The following is a 22,507-nucleotide window of genomic DNA, read 5'->3' as shown; positions in this document are numbered from 1 at the left end:
TGATTATGCGGGAGATGATAGAAAATCCACGTCTGGATATGTATTCACTCTCGCAGGGGGAGCTATTTCATGGAAAAGCTCAAAACAAACCGTCACTACATCGTCCACAATGTATGCCGAGTTTGTAGCGTGTTATGAGGCAACGGGGCAGGTGAACTGGCTAAAGAAGTTTATACCCGGTTTGAAGGTGGTTGACGACATCTATAGACCACTTAAGTTATACTGCGATAATAATCCAGCAGTACAGTATGCTCACAACAATAAGTCAAGTGGTGCTGCCAAACACATTGACATAAAGTATTATATTGTGAAAGATAAAGTCCGGGATCATGTCATAAGTCTTGAGCATATAAGTACCAAAAAAATGCTCGCGGATCCGCTTACAAAAGGCTTACCACCCAACGTGTTCAGAGAACATGTAGCCGGCATGGGTTTAAGGGAAAGCCTATAATTCCTGGACAAAAGAAGGCCCAAAGGTTAAGTATCTATTTCAGAACAGAGTGGTGTGTTTTAGTTGTTAAATCTATCGGCAATTGACCGTGACGATGAGACATGCTCTATGCGCTAATCTGTAATGGAATGAACAAAAGTAAATGATATGAAAATGAAAGATGGAATGAGATCAAGGGGGAGATTGTTAGATTGATCTCTAACCCTAACTGGACCCAACGGCCCAGTTGGGCCCTTGATCAGCGCCCTGATCGGGGGCGCCCATCCCACTATGGCTGGAGGGCCCCTGTCACCCTGCGCTATATAAAGAGGTGGGGGCCGGCGGCTCTTTTCACGAGGTTCGACTGAGCCGTACACCCCACCGAAACCCTAACCCTAATCCGATCTAAGAGGGGCGCAGCCAGTGACGGGAAGCCACCAGCCGCGCCGCCCTGCTCCACCACGTCGACGGCTACACCGACACCGTCCCCGACCGTCGCTGCCCGTGCACAGACTCCATCAACGAACGTGATGGAGGCATCTGGGTCATCTACTCCGGAGCTGTCAGGTTCGTCCCTCTACCTCTCCTCTCTGTCTCTCTGTCTCTCAGTAGGTCTTTGATTCAATTGATAAGCTTGAAGTATCTCGGGTCTACCCTAGATAGATTCTATAGTCCCAACAATGGCAAGCCACAAGAAGCAGTCATTTTAATGATTTTTTTCACTTTTGTACCATTAGAGTTTTCTATCTGATATTTTTCTAACTTTAACTATTCTATCTTCTGTTTGCTCGGTGGTGAGACGAAAGATACCTTCATTGCTGACCTTCATTGTTGGTCTGGCTAGGTACTGCAGTCTGCTAATGTCGAACACAATTCTCAGATGCTTTTGAATGCCTTCAGTTGTAACATCTCTCATGTCTTGATTTATAGGTCAAATCAAGACAGGAGCTCCCTGCCGGTCTGAACATCTCGCCAAGTATAACCAGGTAAGCGCTTGCACATCTTGGTTTCTTAAAATTCTTTTTAGTTACTAAAATCGTTTCAAGCATTTCCAAATTTTTGTTTTCGTGGATCATGTTCTATGCTCTAAACCAACACTGTTGCTTGCCTGTTTGTGATTGCAACTGCTTAGGATCCAAGAAGAGCTGCCATACGGCGTGCTAGTTGTATATATCCATACCGATGTCCAGTAATCTCGTGCAAGGGCTGTGAAGCATCCACAACCAGATCAACCGAATCGAAGCACCAAAACTTTGTACAGCAAACCTTAGGTTAGATCATCCTCATCCTCATCCTCCTCCTTTTTCTTTAGCTCATTCTTTGCACTGAGTAGGAGAGTCGTTTTCCAAGGATCCTGCAACAGAAACATACATGACACCTCATTTATAGGGAATTCAGCTAGTGTTTAAATTTCTGAACATAAAAAGCAATAGCTTTGTGTTAGAGAATACACTACCCTTGAAGAGCACCTGCGAAAACAAAGGAAAATACCACAGAAATTTCCAACTGAACGAACCAAGCGTGTCATGCTGTCAAACTCTTTGATGGCATCAGTAAACTTGGCAACATCTCCTTCATCCATAGAAGCTGCGAGCATTGTATGGTACCGGCAGAAGCTCGTATTTATATAACAGCCCAAATTTTGCAAAATAAAAATTTCTCAAGAAAATAGTTAAATAATTTTTTCCTTAATGCCCTTTTCATAAATTAAACAAATAAATTAATGTGTATAAAGAAAATGCAAAGAAAAGGAGAAAAAAACAAAAAAAAAATAAAAAGAAGAAACCCCCTCCTCGGACCCTTTTTCTCTCCCTCAGTCCAACTTCTCTCTCTTCCAGCCCAGCCCGCTATCCTCTCTCTCCCGGCCCAAGCCACCCTGGCCTCCTCTCTCCCCACCCCGGCCACCCTCTCCCTCTGGGTCGAACCGCGCCCTACGCCGCTCTGGCACACTCCACTCCCCGCGCGTCCCCGCTTGGGCTAATCCACGCCAGCCCACCCGCACTCGCCAGTGATCGTGCCCACGCCTCCCTCTGTTTCTCCCGCTCGCCGCACCCTGCCCTGGCCCACGTGCTCGCCCGCGTCCACGTCCACTCCCTCTCTCTGCTGCCCGGGCTCGCCTGTCAACTCCATCTTCCTCCTCGTGCACCCCTCCTCTGAACCGCGCCCGTCAATCCTGCCCCGCATTCGCGCCCAACAAACGGAAGACAGCACCGTGCGTCCACATACATGGGAAGCTCGACAAAGAAGAAGGAAGGAGCGACGAACACGATCGAGAATCGAAGCTCGATTGAAGAAAATCACCCGCGAGAATTTCACCGGCCGCCGAACCCAAGCCGAGCTCGCATCCGTGCCCTTGGCCTATATAACCCCCGTGACCCCCTCTTGAGCCTCACCATCCCTTCCGCCACTCTCCCCTCATTCTCCCGAGCGAGAGGGCTGCTCAGAAGCCCTCCTTCCGAGCTCATTCCGCCGTCGCCGCGCTACTGGAGGCCACCCTGACGACAACATGTGCGCCAAACGGACTCGCTGTCACTGCCTCTCTGTGTTTCGCCGCTCGCCGTGATGCTATGCACACATGCAGCTGTTAAAGCAGGATTACACAAGCATTTACTTCATTCGTCATCAGAACTAAAACACGTGATCAACGACATTGAGAATTTGGGGCAGTCATTTTCAAGCCCATCGCATGGCTGGGAACCTGGCATTGGTCTACACGAGGTGTGTCTTCTCGAACGTTCGGTTCTTCTAGGTGGTTCCGTTGAGCTCTGTATTTTTGAATTTACCAAGGTACTAGTATTACCTATGGGTTGATCACGATTTTTTTTATTAATATTATTTTATTAGAAAATTGTAAAAATAATAGTCCAATTTAAAAAATTGTAAGAATAGGTACATATCGGCACGCGAAATATTAAAAGGGACTATCGATATTCCGCATGCCGACAACTTACGTGGCACTGGGCCCGACAGCCTATTGGCATACGGAATGCCGACAGGTTATGGATCCAACTAAAGAGGTACGCCATGTAGGATGTTCGTGCAACATACTGATCTGTCAGCATTCCGCCTGCCAACAGGTGACGCGTCATGACCTGTCAGCACGCGAAATGCCGACATATGCCACATTAGTCCTGTCAGCATTTGTATGCTAACATGCCTTCAATATCAGCTCAGCCGTCTATTCCTCTTCTGTTCCTTGTCTTTCACGCGCGCGGTTGAGCAAAGAGCAACGGTGACTACGCGCGAGAGTGAGGTGGCGACGGGTGGGAGCGGACCAGCGAGCGATGACCAAGCTTCAACGGTCGGCGACGCGTGTGGCCTCGACCGGCGGGGAGCAAACCGACGACGGCGGTGAGGATGTTGCATTTTTTTAATAAGAAATAATAGAAAATAGTTAGAATAGAGTAAGAAAATTTAGTATACAATATTTAGAATAGAGTAGGAAAAATATAGAATAGAGTAGAAAAAATAGAAAAATTATGATAGGAAATTAGAATAGAGTAGATCTAGTTTGGAAATTTGCAATAGTTAGAAAAATTAGTATAGTTAGGTAGAAAATTTAGTATAGTTTGAAAATTTTAAAATTTAGGTTAGAATAGTTTGAGGTAGTTTGGCATTGTATAATATTTAGAAACTTTTGAATATTTAGATAATTTAGTGTTAAAAATACTTACAAAAATAGTAGAAAAATAGTTAGAGAAATGTCGAGTAGAGTAGATAATTTAGGAGAATAATGATATGAAATTTAGAGTAGAGTATGTATGGTTCAGAAATTAGCTATATATAGAAAATATAGTATAGTTAGTTAGAAAATGTAGGGTAGTTGAAAAAGTTCAAATATTTCGGTAATATAGAGTTAAAATATGTTATTTAATATGATTTAAAAATTTGATATTATTAGACGTACATATTTTTTGTTGATGTAGGAATGATATATTTGAATTGTTATAGATTTTTTAGTATCGTATTTAGAATGGAAGGAGGAAAATATGATTCATTTAGAATTTGGAATAGAAAAATTTAGATATGTTAGAATAGATAATTTAGTATAGAGCATATATAGTTTGTAATTTTTCAATCTTTAGTAGTTTGAAGTCGAATTGTTATGAATACGTAGTACAAATATTTCATAGATGTAAGATATTTAGAATAAAAATGAAGTAATTGTTTTTTGTAGCAATACATTTAGAATGATATAGCGTCAACAGAAAGAGTATGTTAGTAATGATATTTGATGGTTATGTAGAATACAAGCGATGAGGTTGAATAAAATTTGTGGTCGTAACTGATGTATGTTGATTACAATTATTTAACCTGACGGAGTATAGTATGATTGTTGAATCAGGAATATCGACCGTAGTTGGGTTCAAAAAAATTTACGACCCTGGATATGTCATGCATTGTGAAAGTGGGGTGGATTTGAGTAACTTCCAGTATGTGGACACATAATTGCATAGTCTGGGAGAGATTTAGCGGTCCTAAGTGTTAGGTTGGTTGCATAATCTGCTGCAACTGAGTTCGGCATATTAGCAGTTGACGGTGAAGGTTCTGATTCCTAGACGTCGAGAAACCGGCTGGCAGTGGGAACCCTTGGAGGTCACTTGTTCAAAGCAATGACAGCAATTTGTGTCACTGGGGTTAAGACAGGGTTTTCCCCACTGTATCCTTGTAGAAGCGAGCGATGTTGGGTCCACAGAAGCTGGACCTAGCATCGTAGAAGTTGTTGGTGAAAATGTTGGCCTGAGGAGGTGTAGGAGAGTGTGGTTCTAGAGGTACCCTTGCAGACTAGTGCACCGGTTGAGATACAGACTGCAAGAGAAGAATGTAACGACGGGGAAGAAAAGGGCACGTTGCATGCTGATCAGGGAGAGTAGGATAAGGCATTAGTGGACCAGATGAAGGTAGATAACGATGAGTTCCGCACATTTGTGGACTCAAGTGTAGGAATCCCGAAAAAGAATGGTTGAATTTTGCTTTGGAGAAGTTGAAGATGAACGATGGATCGGCATGGGAGTATGATTCTATCGTGGTGATCAAAGGCCAGATGTTTCATGACAAGGTCCATCTGCAGCATGTAGTGAAGAGATAGTGTTTCTCAGAGGTGAAGGAGTTCAAGGTGGTAATATCTAATCCTCAGACATACGACGTCAAATGTTTAGCTCAAGGTTGCACTTGGCGAGTTCATAGATTCTTGCTGAGGTGTGACACAGTATGGTTAGCATCTATTGTTGAGCCACATAATTGCAACTTGAAATAACCTCTGCGCGCGCACTGGAACATGAGCGCTGATTATGTTGTAAATGTGATGTACCTAGAGATTGTGAAGAAGACTAGTATGTATCCTTTTGGAGTTATGCATGCTATCAACACCAGATTTGGGTACAAGATTTCATATGACATAGCATGGAGAGCGAAATAGAAGGTGTTAGAGAAGAGGTTTGGCACTATAAGGACTCATACCACAACTTACCTTCACTGCTAGAGGTTATTCAGGGCAGGAACCCGAACACTTGCATTGTTATTCATGATTTTGTCAATCTGGATGGAGATCGAGTCCCTCAGCGGGTGTTCTGATCATTCGGCCGTATGATCAAGGCATTCCGACATGGCCGACTGGTGATGTGCGTGGATGGGACATTCCTCATAGGCAAATACAGGGGGCATATACTCATAGCTATCGAGGTAGATAGTGAGAACCAGGATGTGCCTTTGGCTTTTGCATTCATCGAACGTGAATGTACATATAGTTGGTTGTGGTTCTTGCAGTGGGTTAAGAGTGGTGTTGTTGGTAACAGGCCTAACATGTTGTTACTCCACGATCATCATGCAGGCTTGTTGAATGTTATCAACACATTGCACAGTGGTGTGGGCGGGGTATTGCTGTGGCCAAATTTGCATAGCTGTTGGTGCATGCGCCATCTCGGAACAAACTTCTATAAACAATTTAGGAGCAAGAGGCTGATGGATCTTTTTAAGAAGTTGTGCAACCTAAACCAAAGGAGGAAGTTTGATGCATTATGGGAAGAGCTGGATAAACTAACTGGTAAGCACATTGATGAAGTTTTGAAGAAGCCAGTTGTACCAAGGGAGGAGGAGCCCGAGGGCCTAGAGCCTTTACCACTTGAGCCGCAGAGTGTGACCAAGAGAAGGAAGGGTGAAAGGAGAGTTAAGTGTTTCTCCGACTGGATTATACATGAACCACTGGAGAAATGAGCACTCATTGCGGATACCGATGGTTCACATTATGGAATTATGACAACTAACCTTGCCGGGGTTTACAATTGGGTAAGAAGGGGAATAGGTCACTACCATTAGTTTCAATTGTGGAGGGAGTCACTCGTGGAATGCAACGGTATCTCCGAGAGCGTTACAGTAAGGTCGCGCTACATATGGGCAACTCACAAATGGTGTATACGACGAAGATAACATCTTACATGGAAGAGAAGAGCGGGAAGGGCCAGTCACACAGAGTTCATATTATTGGTAACCGTTAGCACGTCTTCGAGGTGATGTTGCATGACAAGGGCGGAATGGGTATCAAAAGGCAGAAAATTACAATGGAATACAGGTTATGGACAACGGACAACAAGTGCGAGTGCACTTGCAACAAGACATCACTGATGTATTTGCCTTGCTCTCATGTGCTAGCTTGTTGCACGAAGGGCAACATTGAGTCGAAGTATTTTGTGTCACCATATTACCGCAAGGAAGCGGTAGAAAGTACTTGGTCTAGCGAGTTGCTTATGTGGCGGGCGGTGAAGGACTTCACGAAGTTGCCTAGCAAGGTCGACACAAGACTCGGCGTATTAGAAAAAATATGGACTATGACACTCTGATGTTAGGCGAGAAGTTTAGGCGTGTCCCAGTACACCAGCTGAAGAAGAAGAAGAATCTTTCGAACAAAACTATTATTTGAAGTAAGGCATGACTGTTTCCATATTGTATTACTAATTGGATGGTGCTCTATGTTTGTAATATTCGTCTTCTATGTGTTGATGCCTTGTAATGTTTGCACATTGTTGTGTTATATAATATTCAGATAACGTGAGTATGTGTTGTAATATTTGGATCATGTTGTATTATGTACTATTTGGAGTTACTGGACAACCTAAGTATGTAATGTTATGTATTATTCTTTGTGTTTTATTTCTCTCATGTTCATTTTTTATTTTGCAGATTCTGCATTTCATTACTATATGCTTATCGTATTCATTATGTTATGTAGTATAATATTTTTTGCTTTTAGGTATGGAGCTCATCGACCCTGTGATCGATGCGACGCATCGGACACATTTGGATGGCATGGACTTGTACCCATGCTTACGCTTACGTACTCCAGACACCTTCTAGAGGCTTGACCAGCGTTGGATCCTGAGGTAATAACTCTGTGCATTATATGTTTGCTGCTGTAAATCACTCGATATTTTACTTACATTCTTTATTTTCCGTAGGTTGAGGGCATCGGGTCTCCTTCCTTTGGCCCATCTACTCAACCCGACTAGGGACTAGGCTCCCCGATTTCCCCTTGACAGGGCACTGCCGACAGCACTAGTCGACCACTGGAGGCCGAAGACGCACACTTTTCACCTACCCGTAGGTGAGATGACTGTCACGCTGCAGGACATCTCCATGCTACTTGGATTGCTAGTGGCAGGGACTGCTATGTTCGGGCCAGACTTGCACGCTGAGTGGAGGGACGAGCTCCACTCTAGGTTCCACGGAGTCATCCCTGAGGGTTAGCAGCCTGAGCAAGTGTCCTTCGACACAGCCCACAGTCCATCAAAGGCCTGGGTCCAACAATTCCGGGCGGACTGTCTGGCGCGAGAGTCAGAGAACTGGAGTGTGCGACAGCACCTAGAAACGTACATGTTGTGGTTGTTTGAGTGGGTCCTCTTCACCAGCACGCACTCGAACACCGTCGATAGGCGATTCATCTTCTCCGTGTACTAGATTGCGGATGGCCCCCTGGAGCAAGTCCCTTAGTACAGTTGGGGCTCCACGGTCCTAGTGTAGATGTACCGGGTATTGTGAAAGGCCTGTAGCAGGAGGAGTGACTCTGGGTCAATCATAGGTTGTCATTTTTCTCCTGACCTTGTGGTCGTACAGCTCTTCGACATGGGGCGCCCACACCTGAGCTCGTACGACACGTACGACAAGTGTGTCTACTTCCCTGATGAGTTTGGCCTGCATGACGCAGTGGATGGCCCTGTGATGGATTCGCTGTGGTGCAAGCATGACGTAAGTAATACAAGTTAACACATTTCTTTCAGTATGTTGTTTCATGATGCTTATATGCATGACACTTTTCTTTTTCATGCAGTCGAGGTGGGCGACGGCTACGACACACTCTTCATACACTTAGTTTGTTGCCACATTCGACCAACTGCATATGGACAAGGTGCACTAGACACCGTACAGCCACAAGGCAGTCACAACGCGTGTGCCTCTTGGCCTCTCTGACTTGTTCCACAGGGACCATGCTCTTTGGCTTACGCGGCGACGGCTGGTGTTCGACGTCATGGTCGAGCCCTACTACCCATACAGAGTATTTAGGAAGTTCGGGGATTACCAGCACTTTCCCCTGCCACGACGACTGATGGACAGCACTCACTTGTAAGTATCAGAGTATTTAGGAAGTTCGGGGATTACCAGCACTTTCCCCTGCCACGACGACTGATGGACAGCACTCACTTGTAAGTATCAGAGTATTTAGGCAGTTCGGGTATCACCAGCACTTTCCCCTGCCACGACGACTGATGGACAGCACTCACTTGTAAGTATTTGTTGTTACAGGTTCTACATTATTCACGTTTGGAGTTCTGTAATCGTAACTTCGTCTTGGAGGATGATGTTGAAGGGTCAGGGCATTGCATACAATGCAACTTGGAGGGGTAAGTTGCAGGCGTGGGTGGATGTGGCTGCACACATCCACATCCCCAGCGGGCCTTATGACCCTAGGACGGAGGACGTATACTTGCATTGGTTCCACGAGTTGACGCGGGTTAGGTGCTTCCTAGTGCCTCCGGAGCCAGCGCAGCTTGAGCCGGAGGTCACTAACACGTTTGCTACGGAGCCGACGGTGGCGTACCATGCAATGGTACATGACGATGTTTCATTGAATTGACTTTCATTCTTATTATTAAATATGTTCTCTTGGGCATTGCAGGCGGACACGTGCAGGGATGTCATCATGGAGCTACTAGACTTCGTGGGCTGCTGGAAGTCAGTCCCACCGCGGCTTGACCCGGGTGAGCTGATGGCCGGTCTGCGTCAGCTGGCATGGGGTTGCCTTGACGGGTTTCGACGTGCTTTGTGCCAGAGGGTACCGGATATCGTCGAGCCTATCACATAGACGAGGTTGTCGTCACATGCTCGAGCTACACCACCACACTTCCACACGGAACCGGCCTCGTCGTCTCGGCCATCACAGCTGTGGTACATGCCGACTCCTGGTTTTCACTCGGGTGCTTCCGTTCCAGGTTCGTCACTACCAATGGTATCACTCTGAATTGTATCTTTCAAGTCAACTATACAGTGATGCATGTCATTTAACATAGTTGTACCATGCAACATTTCCACCCTCCTTTGATGCAGTATCTGGCTCATCGCACTTTGTGACGGATGACTGGTTGATGGAGCCAGTCGACGAGGAGGGCCTGTCGCAGACAGCAGGGGCACCTCCACTGACGTAGCCATCGCAGGCCGACCCTGCCACCCCTGCTGACGCTGCACGGCCTCGGCACCCTCCACGTGACCCCTTTACGTTCTCCATTGACCAGTTCAGAGTAGCTGGTAGATAGAGGGCAGCGACCATGTGCATTAAGCGCACCCATGGCCATGGCGACGCCCCTTGACTGTGCCATTAGATAATACTTGTACGTATTTATGTTATTTCTATTATGTGATTGCCATGTCATGTAGGATGTTTATGTCGGTACTATGTTATCAGCCATGGTTTTATTACATGTGTTCTCGTTCCATCCTAAAATATACCATCATGCAATTTTATCAGCTTTCGAATGTATCTTTGTGCCTTCCTACTGCAGCTTTCGAAATCAAAACCATGCACATTACAAACCCTACTACTATTACGTGTGGAAACAAAATCCAATGTTACATGACCGGGTACAAAATCCAGTGTTACAAACAACATGGTACATTGAAATAGTGAAAAAGGCTAAGGCAGTACATCGGGATACATTGCTTTCCATACTGACTAAGAATGAACTACATAGACTGTCCTGACTCCCAGCATCCTTCTTAACAATAGTTCCCCGTGGGTTGTGGAGGAGGAGGATGAGCAAACTTTTGGACTACAACATCATCTCCATGTCGACATGGCGGCCAAAATGAGCAAGGAAGATCATTGTGATTTCTGTAGAAATCTCTACCATAGAAATCCTCACATGCCACTGCAGTGCCACACGATGATGAGCCTCCCAATGTATCCGATGCCCTTCGTCAATATAAGGCACCATCATCTCGACCATCTGAACACAACTAACACTAAGCACGGCAGAAAGAGGTACATGGAGAAGGGACATGCAAGTATTTGAAGGTCCTCCACCAAATAATACAAGCAAGGACGCGTTCGCCAACCGCTTAATGCCAAAAGGTACTACGATGAAAAGTCACCACTCCATATGTAGGATATCCCCTCTATGCAGATGAATAGGTACGAATCAATTATTAGCGACAAAACACAAGCCTATGACCTTATCCTTTCTTCTATAGTACTTCACATCTTTCTCTCTCTGCTGCAACATCGTTCAAAGCATCAAAAGCAAACACACATGGCTACAACCACACCCTACTACCAGCACAGCACCTCTGTCGTGAGTCAGGCTTTAGACATGTAGTGACCACACGATGCAGCTTTAAGCATGAAATGACAACATCCTGCTGCCAGCATAGCACTTTTGTCGTGACTCAAACTTTCGACACGAAGTGACCACACGATTCAGCTTGAAATAACAACACCTCTGTCGTAACTCAGCATCGAATACGAAGTGACCACATGACAATCCTTTAATCATAAATAAAATGACAACACGATCCCTTCCATGGCAACCGGGTGTATATAAGGGTAACCAATCCATCTCCAACACAGTCAAACACACTCCTTTCCATGGCTTTCGGGTCCTGGTCCGGGTCTCGGTCCAACAAGGGTAAGGGTAAGATGGGCCCTTACGAGCAATGGCGTGACATCCTTGATAGATTGAAGCATGAGAAAGAAGAGCGAAAGAGAAATGAAGACCCTGAGCAGAAGAAGAGGGAGATCAAGCTGGAGATAGAAGCACACGAGGTACGCATGCTGCGGTGCGACTGCGGTAAAATAGCACGCCAGAAACCATTCCTGCTTACCACGATTACTTGGTACCGATGTGGGATAAGTGTGCATGACATTCTACCGTGCTACGGATTTTATCTAATTCACCTACTTCCCTCGAACAGTATGACAAGCCTAGGTGCAAGTACGAATGGTACACGAATGAAAAAGAGTATGCAAACATCAACTATGGCTATGAAGAGGCTAAGGCAATGAGGCACGTGGATGTTGAATGGCCGAACATGAGGCTATAGTAACTCAATAAAGAGTGGTGGGATAAGTACCTCACTACATGCGGCAACATGTAGGTTCCTCCACAATACATTTGCGGCCTACCGGCTATACCGGGGCCTGTGGCATATGGACTGGCATAAGGGTACGTGTGCAGCAAGACCTACCCCCATAGATGCAACTTCTAAGAGATTCACTGGGAATATCTGGATGAGAAGCCTCCATCTTTTCCACCAACCCAGTAGATATTTTCTTGCACCCGATAATCTTTCTTTCCATAAGACATGATTTGTTTTGTGATGGAGTACTACATGCCATCGTAACTTATTGTAGATTGTGCACGAGTAGGGTACGAGTTGGTGCATATTGCCTTATGTTATGTAACCACATATATGCAATGAATGCTTACAATGACCCTTATATGTAATGTACTCCACTTTCATCAATGAAATGGCCGAGATTTATCATTCTACCAATACATTTTTTCTAAGCCCAATTCTTTCATAGGATTCCCCACCTTACATGCAAATGCAGTAATAACTCCTTGTTGAACTTTGCAGAATGAAATGACCCCACTAAGCAACAGCTTTTACAGGGAATCTCTGATAAGCATCAATGCCACAACTTTTCCAACTTTCACAGTGAATCCTATGCTTCAGCCCCATCCAAGCCCTACTGCAACTTAGTCCATGCACCAGCCCCCAACCACTATAAATAACCCAAATAGAACACTCCTTCTTCAGCTCTCTCAACTGCAATACCTTCCTCAGCTCCACCAAGCTCACCCAAGAAGCATTGGAAGATTTGAATCCCCCAGGGGGACGAACCATCGATGTGCTTCTGTGGCGATCCTTGTAGGCTTTGCGAGTCCCAGGATATCTGTTACACCTATGACCTACACTTCTTCATGTGTGCCAACTAACAGTACAACAAGCCTCGATATGGACTGTACGAGTACCCACCGGTATAACGACATAGATCACTCATGTGGACCTTTCCATACGATTTCATGCACTCTCTTATTAATCTCCTCTCTTGTTTCTTTTGTCTAGTCACCTTCACCTATCTGTGAATTCATGCAATGGTTTGATATGGAGTAAAATGAGCACCAGAAGCAGTGGGTGGATATGGAGATTCTGTGGAGGAGGGAAGCTTACAAACGCCGCAAGTACGAGCGACATCAGAAGGAATTATGGATGAAGCGACATGAAGAGGAGCGCATCAGGCGCCGCGAAGGAGCACGCCGTGGCTCAAGCACGCAAAGCAGATAGGGAAAAGAAGTGGGAGAGAGCCCGTCGTGCTAAGGCGAAGGGCCCCAATGCTCTGAGAAAGGGCAAATATCCTAGGTGTACTTAGTAGAGAGCATCTATTATAATCCAGCATATTTTTATTTTCTAAGGCATGTTAAGTTTACCAGCGGCACACTATTAGGTTAGTCTTTAGACGTACCGTACATGCCAATATTTTTTATCGTCATTTCTTTATGGTTATGGTCCATTCGCGTGGCGATGATAAACCACTCTGTGATGCTGTTTGGACAACTCTTTGAATAATTATTCACACAATTACACCAACTAAATAAAGAAATGTCGACAAAATTGTATCGAATCAATATTAGGAAAAAATAAACCACTCTGTGATGCCATTTGGACAACTCTTTGAACAACAAACATTTTTGGCCATTCAACAACAATGTGCATCATGCCTCAACCTACGTGTAGCCTTTAGTTGCTATTTTCAAAAAAGTTTAACTTTTTTATAGGATGCACATTGAGTTCTGATTATGCCTTATTATATATGATATTCTCCAAATTATTAATAACAATCTTGCATTAAATACATGATATTCTTCTAATTATTAATAAAAATCAATTAAAAGAGATATATATTGGCATGTCGGCAATTGGAGTTCCGATAGGCCTGTCGGCTGTCCACTAACATGACACCCTTATCGGTGTCTACCCAGATGTTTGTCGGCACGCGGAATGCTGGCATGCCGTTGGTCTGCATTCCGCCTACCGACAAGCCCCCAGGCCCAGTGCCACATAGGGTGTCGGCATGTGGAATACCGACGGGTTCTTTGTCGGTATTCCGCGTGCCGATAGGTATCTATTCTTGTAATTTTTTTGAATTTAACTATTATTTTTATAATTTTCCAATAAAATAATATTATTAAAAAAAAATTGGTTGATCACTCCCTATGGTATTTTGTTTTATTGGCACTCCCAATGGTACTGTTTTGAAGTGGGAGAATTATTTATCGATGCTGAGCGTACTATAGACAAATTTTGTCCACTGCAATAACGTACAATGGGTCTGTCTATATTTGAAGTGTAAAAATGTTCACAATTTTGAGTTGTACTAGTGCATATGTATATTTAGGGATAAAAGATGTAATAAAATTGAACATAAGTTTGTTATGTAAATGGTAATGGGTTTTTTCGCCTCTTAACTGAGTACAACTGTGATATCTATATATATGCACACACATCAACCTCCACACCCATGCGCACACACTCTCACACACATCCACACACCTAGACCTACACACTACACATATTAGATAATCACATCCCTAGTGAGATCGACGGAACTATCTAGGGCTCCGCAAGCGAAAGGGACGTCACATTCTCATTATGACTTCATGCATAAGAGACAACAATTTTTATTTTGAGTGCATGCACCGGTGAGACACGAGGGTCGAGACCGGGGCTTGAACTCTCGCGGGTAGGAAGGGAACAGCTGCATATCAACCCCGTTCTCAATGGTGACTGAGACTTGAAAAAGAAATAGGAGTGTGGCAAGATCTCGTGAGAGAAAAATATCTAATGAGGAATATAAGCAACATTGGCAGACTGATTACCCGGTGTAGTGATTTACTGAGGTTTACTTGAAACGTAGGAGTATTTACACACAGAATGGTGAAAATAGTTGTCTTTGGATAGACAGTTGGAGTGAAGATTGTTAGGCTTAGGTATTCATCAATTCACAAGCTCTAAATCAAGCACTATAATTGTGGAAGCGTGAGGTTCAAACCTGAGTTTGGTGACGCCATCTAGGCGATCGGTGAGAAGAGAATTGGTGTAGAGGTTCTTGTTGGTGAAGATGATGCCATGCAGATGTAGTCGTGGCTGTAGTTGTGTAGTGGATGTCAGCGTGGTGATGTAGCTCGGTGAAGGTGTGGACAACGTGAGGAACCAGCTAGTTGATGTGGCCGTCGTAGGTGCTGCAAGGGCGGTGGCCTTCACCTCGGTTTAGCGTCATGAAGATCGGATCGACTAGAGATGTGGGGGGAGTTTTGACCTATCGTGAACTTTCTTAGTCATCACCGGCTCCCCCCATCCTCACGTATTTATATGGCACTGTCCAAGATGAGATTGCGAACAAGAGTTGATTGGGTTCCCGATCAAAGTGCTATCGTGGAGTTGGACTCCCCCACATCTCGGTCTCGTTATGTTGTGGTACGTTAGAGTGCTGAGATCAATTCCAACATTCCCCCTTGATTGTAAGGCTAACATCATAAGCTCACTCTCAATGAAACAGCACACCAAGACAAAATATTACATCGACTAATTAAATACTACTAAAACTCGAATACCTACAGTATACCACTCTATCTCAAAATGGAAGTTCGATATGCTTAATGGGAGTTGGTTTGCTTTATGATTCTATTAATCTAGAATCATAGGCTTTCTAATAACACTATGCCGGCAACATAATCACGAAAAGTGAGGTGGTAAGCTTTTAGTGAGCGGATCTACAAGTATTGACCTAATACTTATATACTTGACACTTATTGCTTGATCCTGGTTTCTATCTTTTATAATATGATACTTAATATTGATATGTTTGGTAGCAACACTCGACTTAATGATGCCTAACATTCTTAATTATGAGATAACATAAGTTCTTAGTTATACAGCGTACCCGATGGCCTCATAATATGCTACAAACTCAACTTATTTGGAGCTTTTCCACAAGATAACTCATCTTACGAGGGTGGGGATATAACCTATCATGGATTACTTAGTATCCACACATCTCGCAAACGGATTTTAAGCATGAGTATGTGGTGCTTAGTATGAAGGGCTTCTTGTTAATAATGACTTTTCAGTAGCCTGGTCCTGGATTTGACTAGTATCTACCAAGCATCACGATTATAAAAACTAAAATTAGGGCACGTGCATAATGCTTCTTACAGCTGAAACATAAGGAACCTACTTCATCTGATCAGTTTCATAATAATTCCTCAGACATCGCATATTAAAATGTCCCAAACTTATTGCCCTTAACAATAGGAGCAGGCAAGACAGATCACTTATGCATATTATATTTCTTTAGTACTCTGTCAATGTATGCCTTTGGACCTATCTTGGTGAACATCAATACAAGGAATGTAAAAGCTTCTCTGAGATCCTTCATATGACTAAGATGATGAAATTTCCCCTTTTAAAATTTACTTAAATGTAGTTGTCAATTTCCTTATGATTTGAACCAAAATGAAAGGAATCATTAGTTGAGCTTTATTATTGTTAATCCATTCAATTTGAGCGTTGCTTTGAACCTTTCGATGTTTTCTCTTAGAGCCACATTTTGTTTTGTAGACCCATTTGCAGCCTACTGTTTTGGCTCTTTCGAGAATTTCTATTAAATCTTATTTCATCATTATCTCTCATTTAATTGATCATTCATGGTATTACGCCACTCAGACGAATGTTCTTTATATGATTTGGGATCTTCTAGGACTGCTGAGGATTATCGTTAGGTACTTCATTAGGATTTCAGAAACCTCAACAACTCCCCCTCATTTATGCATTGATCAAAGTCAGAGGAGGTTAAAGGGTGGAGAATCAGTTCCTTAATGAGATGCTCTATTCTCCCCCCTCGAAATGTAGCAAAAAATAGAGGAGTCTAACCGTGGCCACGGTTTCGAATAAGTCTCATTATTCACATCACAGATATTCAAATATATCAAGAATTCATTTCGAGAAAGCAGGACTAATAATTTCTTAATTTAAACTTAATAATATAATTATTATCTCCGAAACATTAATAACCATAATTGTCCAATGAAGAAACTAAAGAATGATTCCTCCTGATGAAAGGAACAAGAAAACATTATTAAGTTGAACAATGAAGCTGCTATTTAATATTAATGGAAGTGATCTGACGGCTTCAACTTCAACTTTCTTCTATTGTCAACTCTAAGACTTTGCACCCCCCCCCCCCCTCTTTTAGGGTTCTCAATGAGTTGGCAATGTGCATAATGGCACATGAGTCAATTCACCATGAAATAAGAGAGAAATTAACATAAGGAGATTCATTAATGAACATTATTATATCATTACCCTTTCTTGCCAGCCACTTTAGGAAAACATGACAATCTTTCTGATAATATCATTTCTTCTTATAGAAGTGGTAGCCATCATCCTTAGTTTCTTCAGTGTCAAGGGCAGAAGGAGCAAGTGTCTGGGGTCTCCTCTGTGCTACCTTGTAGTGCTTAGCAACGAAAAACAACTTCTTCTTAGATTTATAATCCGCTTAAAATTTTCTTTTGTTCATAAGACTGCTTACTTTATTAACATAATCTTTATTTTCAGCCATTAGTCTCTTTTCCTCTTGGACACACATTGCGATCAAGTCTCTTATGGTTCATTGCTCCTTCTAAGTATTGTAGTTGATCTTGAAGGGAGAAAACTTAGAAAGGAGAGAGGTCATAATGAAGTGAACAAGAAAACCATTAGAAATTTTTATATCCATAACCTTGAGTTTGGCAGCTATGTCAGTCATCATCATAATATGCTCTCTTATACTGTCGGACCCATTATACTTAGTGTTGAGGTGCTTTTAAATGAGTGTACTAACATAAACCTTAGAGATGCCTTTACATTGCTCATCTACGGACGCCAAGTATGTCTTAGCTTTCTCTGAGTTAGGGATTGCTCCCCTTATAGTATCTGAGATCGAGTTCCTCATTATCATAAGTGACATGCGGTTGGATCGCTCCCACTTCTTAGAAAGTGCATCAAAATTTTTCTTTAGTTCTTCATAATCCTCCACGCCACGGGGACGTCACGGCTTCAGAAAGTGTTGCAGAAAATGATGTCTCACCACGGGGATGTCATGGCTTCATCGTGTATGGCATCCGCCTGGCCCTTCGCCTCACCCTTCGGCTTCCGCTCGCCCTCGCCTAGCCCTTCACCCGGCCTTCGACTTGCCCTCCTACCTCTGCCAGCCCTCGCCTGGATCTCCCCCATCCGGATCTGGGATCTCGTCCTCCTCATCGTGATGTCGTCCGCCCCCACTACATGTCTGTCCACTCGTCGCCTGGCTCGTCGCTCTGGCCTGCCGCTCCGCCTACCTCTTTGCTTGCCTGGGAAAGGGGGGGGGGGAGAGGGAGGATGAACGTCGCCTGGAGAGAAGAGGGAGTAATGAGGATGGATGCCTCCTGGGAGGAACAAGCGGCGGCGGTGGATAGGGTTTGGAAAAAGTTCGTGGGGGGTTTATATATTGATGGTGCAGTTGCTGGGCTGAAATTCTGGGCCTAGATAGACCGGTCTAGCCCATGTGGGAATTTCGGTAAGGCCCATTTGAATTTGTTAATATAATTTCCTAATATCCTATGCTGTAATATCTGTATTCGCCACGCCGATATGTATATGGCATTGCCATAGCGCATGCTATAGGCACTATAAAGTTGTGAAGGTGCTAGGTTACCGCGCCTCGCCACGCTACCATAACAACTATGCGCATGACGATGCTCAAACTTGGGATGAAGACAAGTCAGGAACTCGCAGAGGTGTCGAAAATCCCGTTCAACATGAAATTCCAAGTAGCACTGACAGGAGCCGCAACCAGCAATACAAAGAGAGTCCAACTGACGCCAAGCAGTCGACATCTAAGCATAGAATACATCAATGGTGGTATCACCCTGCTGAAGAGACTGCTCCTAGCGAACAACAGGCATATAGAGAGCATCCCCAGAAAGCTATAGTTCTGACGAAGATGAGTCAACATCTAAAAGGCAGTAGAGAACTCAATAATCTCAGAAGAAAACATGGGCTCCACACTAGCAACCAGAATAGACGCTGCTCAAGCATCATAATCCATCCATTGAGTACAGTCAGACAATCGATCACGATACAACTCCAAAGTATCCTGGTAGGAGGAAACAACCTTGTCATAGGCAATGGTGGCGGCGTTAGTAGCTGTTTTGTCTCCTTTGTCAACAGATGGCTGCACAGGCTTCGTCGGAAGAACATGGGAAGGTAGACAAGGAATGTCGCCAAAGAAAACACCCCAAAGATGAAGCCCACGCATGTGAATGCGCATATGTTGTGCGAAACCCCGGTAGTTGACACCATCTACCGAGCACTGATGAACTAAAACGGTGCCCGACGGCATCCTGAAGAAGTGACGAACAACGGCGAGAACGTAAAGAAGTAGCATCGTGCGACGGCAAGAGCGCAAAAGTAGCGGCAAGCAACAGCGATAGCGCAAGTGAGTAGCGGCAAGCGACGACGAGTGCAAAGAGAAGCGGCAGCTGCTGCAATTTTTTTTTAGAGATGGGATGCTATGGTGGTTACATCCGTCGGGAGAGCCAGTGACGGTAGGTTAGGCTAGCAGATCCAATCGATAGTAGATCAACCAATCGATAGCAGATCCTTGTGGATCTGATGGTGGGTCGAGGGCGAGCAAAGCGTGGGAGGTCAGGCGCGACAACACACTGTCGCGCGGGCGGGGCGGAGCGGCCCGGGACGATGGGGCTAAGGTGAAGTTTGTCGGGGTGAGGCGGGCTAGTGCGAGGCGGAGGCGAGCCGGCGTGTGGGGTGGCGGCGTGGCGGGTGGCAAGGCCCAAGGCGGGAGGACGGTGACAAGACGACCACGAGAGGAAGTCGAACAGAGGGAGCGACAGCAGGAGGCGGAGCAGCTGACAAGCAGAAGAAAATTCGGCAAGAAGAGGTTGAATAGATCTAGATCGAGACAAGTTGCTGCGTCCCTAAAAACCCTAGCTCTAATACCATGTTAGGAATAACAACTTATATTTCCTGGAGGCCATATGCCAGTATATATACATGTAGGTGGCAATATGCAAAGGACCCGTTATAACATGGGTATATTACACAAAAGGCAATATATATATCTAACACCATGTAGGTGAGTAATTTATCTGCAAGTTGTGATAGTTGCAGTTATTTACTTATTTATGCAATTTGGAGGCTAATAATTCATCTTAGATAGTAATGGAAACTAGGCTAATAATTTCCACCCTTTCAACCAAAAGGTGCCTGCTCATGAAACATCCTATAAGTATGTAAGGTGAGGGCTAATATTTTAATATTGCTTATATATATATATATATATATATATATATATATATATATATATATATATATATATATATATGTGACCTTTTTTGGTAGAGATTTTAAGTTTAATCTGTTGGTTACAAATTTTAATGGATGTGTCAGAATGAGGATACATTATTAAGCATCATTTAGACAATTTGATGTCAATTGATAAGTTCAGTACAAAAGTACAATCGGCTCCAGGCACGGACAGTATCAGAATAAATTTGTTATGGCACCTGACTCATAGTTCAAAGATAGTGTTGACTCATGGTAAATTACAGAACGGACCGGGTAAGTATTTTTCAAGTTGCATATATCAAAATGAAATAATGTTTTCCATAGTTTTCGTATTTTGTGTACCAACTTTGTCTTTATTGGTTATGCATTTTCAGTATGCTAGGAATGTGTAGGTTAGTAAGTCAGAAAGGAACTACAAGATCACACTCATTGGATCCTTCTGTTTTCAATTGGCTAATCAGTATGGGATATATTTCATCTTGAAATAAAGCTTCCTTCATCTAAAAAAAATCAGTATGAGATATATACATACAATTGCATCGGCATTCAGAAATAACATTGCTTGACTTTCGTCATGTAGTTGTGGAGACATACAAATATGATCAGCCTGATTACTTTCCAGAACAATTATTGGACAAATGGTTCTCTTTTTCTTGTCTTGGCTTATATCATTGCTACAAGATCTCACTGGAAGGGTGTTTCGGAACAACGACTTCTCCAGCTGACATAGTCTTAGCTGTCAAATGTGACATGTGATCTGACTTCGTCTCTAACTCATTCAAATTGTGGGGTGTGCAAGGCGATGTGAATGTTACCATGAAATACATGGGCACCATTCATCTAAATAAAGAACAGGTACATTACCTAGTCCCATAATTGTTCATACCATCCTTTATCTCTTTCATCGATGCAAGTATGTTGAGACCTCCATGATGAATACAATTCTATTTGTTCAGGTCACTACTGCTAGAAGATTCCAGACAACTATTCTTTCTTTGCTAATTAATAATGATCATTCAGAAGTCAGCGATGCTATTAAATATTTACATGAAATGCAAGTATCCATTGGAGTTGTCTATCTACTTCTTCCCTTAGTTTCTGGGAAAGTTGATTGGTGTAGTATGAAATTCTCAGACCCACCAATCTATGAAGCCACTAACAAAGATATGAGGCACAGCCATTCTTGTAAAGATGTTGATTTACTGCAGACAAAAGATGGTCCTTTGTGCAAGTGCATGCTTCGAAATTCTGTTGTCTGTACCCCACATAATAGCATGTTTTATGCTGTTACTGGGTTTCTTAACTTGAATGCCAATTCACTTCTGTATCGAAATGATGGGAGTGATGTTAGCTACAAAACCCATTTTAAGACTAGGTATGAGTTTGTCTTTTCAGTGGTATTCTTTATGTCTTGCATTTGGTGGTAAGCTGCAGAATCGTAGTTCTGTATATCTTATTTATCATTTTACATTCTCCAGGTATGGCCTCAATTTAACATATGAAGATCAACCTCTCTTGGCTGCCAGTAAGCTGTTGAAAGTGCGGAACTTCCTCCATAAGTTCCATTATAAAAAAGAAAAAGGTTCCACTTTCTACCTAGAGTAATTATATTTTCTGCCTGTTGCTGTCCTTTGTCTTGAGTTTTATCACCATGCAGTACATTAATTAATTGTGCTGTTGCTATCCTTCCTAAGATATGGAAAGACTTACATGTGTCCATGTCTTCAAAAAGAAAAAAGAACTTGACCTATGGGGGAACACAACCCACCATGGCATCACATTTAAAGGTCGAGAAAAGGCACTGAAGGCCGTTCACCCAGGGGCATCTCTAAAAGTGACTCCACGGCTGTCCAAGACCAAGTTGAAAGCGACACACAGCAATGCGCCTTTTTTTTTTGAGAACCAGGGTTCGAGCCTGGTAGCACCTACTACTGGGTGACTTACCACCGTGCTACTAGCACGTTCTTGTGTCCTGTCTTCCGTTAATTGTTGTCACTTACACACAGAAGTTCTGAAACTCAGCATAACTGACTTATTTGTGTGGGACCTGTTATCAGTCCATGTGGATATAAGGGTCTTTTTCTTGTCATGTTGATAGTCAATCAGCAGTGAGTTGTTCGCAAAAGAGGATTTTTGCATCACAGGATC

The 22,507-nt window shown here is 43.5% G+C and overlaps 1 pseudogene; it reads left to right on the top strand.

Moving 5' to 3' along the window:
• Positions 1-11,609: 11,609 nt before the first annotated feature.
• LOC133910662 (endoribonuclease Dicer homolog 2b-like) lies at positions 11,610-21,964 on the top strand (annotated as a pseudogene).
• The last annotated feature ends 543 nt before the right edge of the window (positions 21,965-22,507 follow it).

This window comes from Phragmites australis, chromosome 3, assembly GCF_958298935.1.
Source record: "Phragmites australis chromosome 3, lpPhrAust1.1, whole genome shotgun sequence".
In the NCBI taxonomy this organism is placed as follows: Eukaryota; Viridiplantae; Streptophyta; class Magnoliopsida; order Poales; family Poaceae; genus Phragmites; species Phragmites australis.
This window is presented reverse-complemented; position numbering and strand designations above follow the sequence as displayed.